Here is a 4092-nt window from a genome sequence, read left to right as displayed (position 1 = left end):
CCGGGAGAGATTACGAAGAGGAAACAATATTCCTGCCGCATCTCGTAACTCCGATCGGGCACCGTTCCCGCTGCACGTCCTGGGAATGCCGCCCCTGCCCGAGGCGCCAGCATGCACAGCGGGGCTGGTATCCCACGGAGTTGCGCAAGCCTGACGCCATTCCGGCGTGTTACAAATATTTAAGCACAAACAGATATGTAGGCACTCACATCACTCGTTTCCCCTGGGACAGAAACTTTGACAAGCGTCGCCTTTGGAAGAGGAATAAGGAAAGGGGTGGGAACTGCACCATTTTGTACAGATATTTCGTGTAAGCAAGTACTTTTATTTGTTAACCACCTATAGATATCTAGGGACGGGAGAAAGGAATTATTGTTTTATTCTTTAAACATCTCTGTGCTTATGTTTCAAACCCTAATGTGTGGCTTTTTCTTTCTTTGTTTTTGTTTTAAAGAAGCCACTAAGCTTTACCATGCACCAAGCACCATTTCTGAAGGCTAGCCAAGCTGTCCATTTTTTCTCATGCAAGGCGGATTTCTCCTGTTGCAACAGTCCCTCCTGTGAGAGGCTTGCTTCTACTTGTACGAGGAGCCCTGAAAGCCTTGGGTGAGCACCTCTTGTTGTTCCCCGGACAGTCAGTGGCAGGTGGGTGATGGCTCCTGCAGCAACCTGCTGCTGTCCCCAGCTTCCCCCCCCCTCCCCCGTGGTCTCTGCAGGTGGCCTGAGCCCTCCGGGGACTGCTTCCCGCATGCCAACCCCAGGGCTTGTTTAGAGGAAGAGGGAGATGAGTCAGCAGAGCTGCCTAATGCGAGGCTGGCCTGGTGCCTGCACGGGGCCTGCCTGGCTTGCACGGCCCCACTCCAGCAGTAACTGGCAAGATGAGGTCAGAGCCATCTCTGGGGTTCTGGAAATGAGCTCATCTCCTTGGCTGCCCCGAAGCAGACAGAAGCCAGGCCCAGGAGAGCGACCCGGAGGAGGGGCTGCCTCCTCACCAGCACCTCGGGGAGCCGGAGGGCACGGGATAAAGTCTGAGGAGCCCAGAGTCTCCCATCGGGCACTGTCTTCCAGCCAAGGCAGCCCCTGATGTGGCTGGCGGCCCGGGGGACGGGGACTTCTGCCTGTTTCTCAGCCACGCCCCGATCCGTTGGATCTGCCTCTTTTTGGCTGGGCTCCACAACGATCAAAGCCAAATGAGAATTAAACAACAATTCAGGTAAACCAGCGCGATGGAAGGCTTGCTCACTGCCAACCCGCCCCACCGTCTCTCCAGCATCTCCTCCTGGGGGCTCAGGCTGAAGGGCCGCACCTCTCACACCTGAGTCTGCTCAGGCCCCTCAGCGTCTGTTGGGTGACAACAAAGAACAACGTCCTTCAACAGACGTCCTTTGCCAAGAGCAGCTCCCACCTGGGAACGTCCGCCCCGGAGGAGACAGTCCCGTTGCCAAGAGACAGAGGCTGGTGTCGCTGGCGTCAGGCACTGTGCTGCGGACACGCTAAGAATTCTGATTTCGTATGTTCCTCCCAACCATTCCGAGCGGGAACGTTACTGTCCCTTTCTTTTCGTAGAAGAGGGAACAGGAGCTCGGAGGCAGTCAGCGGTTTTCCAGAGCGACAGGGCTGACAGAGAGCCCCGTCGGTCTCCTGCAAACCCGACCGCCTCTTTGTGGGCGAAGGAGGTGCTATCAACAGACGAAAGAATTAACCAGCCCTGGCTGGGTTTTCTCAGTGGTTAGAGCATCGTCCCTCAGACTGAAGGGTCACAGGTTCAATTCCCGGTGAAGGGCACATACCTCAGAGGCAGGCTCTATCCCTGGCCCCAGTCTGGGCAAGTGCGGGAGGCAGGCAATTGATGTGCTGTCTCTCTCACATCACTGTTTCTCACTGCCCGCCGCCCTCATCCTCCCTCCCTTCTGCTCTCTCTCTAAAATTAATGGAAAAACATCCTCAGGTGAGGGTGGGGGGAAGATGTAACCAGCTCCTTAGTCAGTGAGTTGGCGGATTGAGTGTTCAGTTAGACCCAACTTGCCACGCCCGAGGATGCTAAGGGAGTGAGGCCAGGCTTCTGGTTCACTCACAATAGGGGCTTTGTGCCAACACGGCAAAGAGACGGCGAGTCTCTACCTGCAGCAAATATCACCCCTACCCTGATCTAATTCCCATGAAAGCTGCAAAAAGGACTGAAAGAAAAACCGAAGGAAGAGGCCAAGCCCTCCTCCCGTCCCCTCCACCCCAGGCTCCCAAATCCAGGGCCTTCCAGCCAAAGGCCCTTAAGCTGGCTGAACAACCGAACTGATAGACCACGTCCTTGGGGGCTGCGTGCACCCTGGTCCCAGAGCCATCCCCGCTCATGCCAATGTGGCTGAAGAACGGCCCAGGGGCGACCGTCTCCCCGGAACACCTTCCTTTGGGCATAGCCTTTGCCATTTACAAAAGCACTTTGCAGACCTGGCTTTTGGCCCCATGGCTCCATGACGAGGCTCGAATGGAGCCTCCTGGGCCCCGGCGTGGCCAAATCATTTTCAAAGTCAATTTTCTAATAGAGTCAACGCTCAATTATTCATAGACTAATGGCCAATGTGCCCATCCTCTTCCTTCTCCCCCTCCTCTCCCCTCCCTTTGCCAGCTGCCCTTGGCTCTCCTCATGGACACAGCCACCAGAGGAGAGGCGGAGGGCCTAGGGCCAGTCAACAGTAGGGCATCACAGTAGAGAAGGAGTTTGGGCAGAAGGTCCTATATCCCTGTTCATCTCCTTTCCATTTTCCACGGGCAACAGACAGCTGCCTTGACTTCTGAGCCCCTCTGCTACGTTCTGCCAGGTCTCTGCTCACAGCCTCCGATCCCTGGCTGCTCCCATGCAACTCGTGACCATCTCTCTCAAGGAGACCCCTTCAGTGTGGCTCTTCCACAAAATACCGACTTCTGTGCATGGGCCATGGAGTTTTAATCACACTGTACGTGCGCGCCCACACGTGGTATTTTGGAGGAGCTGGTATGGATGTAGGAGCATGGCAGGCTGGTGGAGGAACGGGGAGGGGACTCATCCTTTCTCAGAGAGAGGATGGGGATTAGCTCTCTCATCCTTCCTTCCTTCATGTGAAGATCCCCCCTCCACCAACCCGCTCACTCCCTTTCTTAAGGCCCTTAATTACTCCCTGCAGCCCGCAAGGTCTTCCAGGCCCTCCCCTGACCTAACTCTCCAATCTCCATTCTCCTCATGCCTCATACTCCTTCTGCCTCCTGTCCACCGCCTTTGGCATTTCTAGTGCTTGGTGGTTCCTCCACCCCCATCGCCCTTTCTCTCCTTTCTTCATCTGAGAAACATCTCACTGTGGATTCCATAGCTGTCACCTCCTCTGAGAAGTCTTCTAGGAATGCCTTTAGGCAGGCTCAGAGATAACCTGCCCTGGAGTCTTAGTGCCCTTGGTTGTGTACTTAGCACCTGCCATTGTGCTGTGTCTGAATGACCTGGCTCTTTCCCCCTCCTTCCCGGGAGATCTCTGAGAGGAAGCAGCTTATCTTTCATTCCCACCATGCTGATGCCTGCCACACAGCAGAAGCTCAAGGAATGGGGTTGGATGATAACAGACACTATTTATACTTTTAGGTACGTCCATATACTAAGTCACCTCAACCTTACAGCAACCCTATGAAGTAGGTTATTGTGATGCTTATTAGTTTTAAGGTACTTGTTATTACAGTCACCGTGACCATCCCATTGATAGGAGAAGAAATGAAGGCACGGCTAGCTAGGGGCAGAGCTAGGAACAGAGCGCACAGGCAGCCACCTGGTCAACCTCCTCCTGCCAGTCAGAACCTTTGCCCTCTTCCACGCTCATGCCAAGCTCATTCGTGCCTTCTCAGGAATGTACCCTCTCTTTACGGCCTTTTAAAATGAGAAGTCTCTCCAGACCCAGTCATGTTTTCTATGACACTTTCTTTGATCTTGAGCCCAGACAGTCCACTCCTGACCTCCCATAGCATGAACATCCTCATGGAACGCGTCCTTGGATCTCTCGCCCACTGTGTCTTAACCTCCATCTTCCCAACATAAAGGCTGTTCTGTGTGCTCCTCCAGGTAAGGGTCTGAGTCGC

The 4092-nt window shown here is 54.5% G+C and overlaps 1 long non-coding RNA gene across 1 annotated transcript; it reads left to right on the top strand.

Moving 5' to 3' along the window:
* The first annotated feature begins 209 nt into the window (after positions 1-209).
* Positions 210-1463, top strand: LOC107182970. Its single transcript, XR_001513744.1, has 3 exons — positions 210-310; positions 455-606; positions 1271-1463. It is a non-coding gene; the product is annotated as an uncharacterized LOC107182970 (long non-coding RNA).
* Positions 1464-4092: the final 2629 nt, after the last annotated feature.

This window comes from Myotis davidii, unplaced genomic scaffold, assembly GCF_000327345.1.
Source record: "Myotis davidii unplaced genomic scaffold, ASM32734v1 scaffold217, whole genome shotgun sequence".
Classification (NCBI taxonomy): domain Eukaryota; kingdom Metazoa; phylum Chordata; class Mammalia; order Chiroptera; family Vespertilionidae; genus Myotis; species Myotis davidii.
Note: the sequence above shows the minus strand (reverse complement) of the source record. Positions and strands in the feature narration are given on the sequence as shown.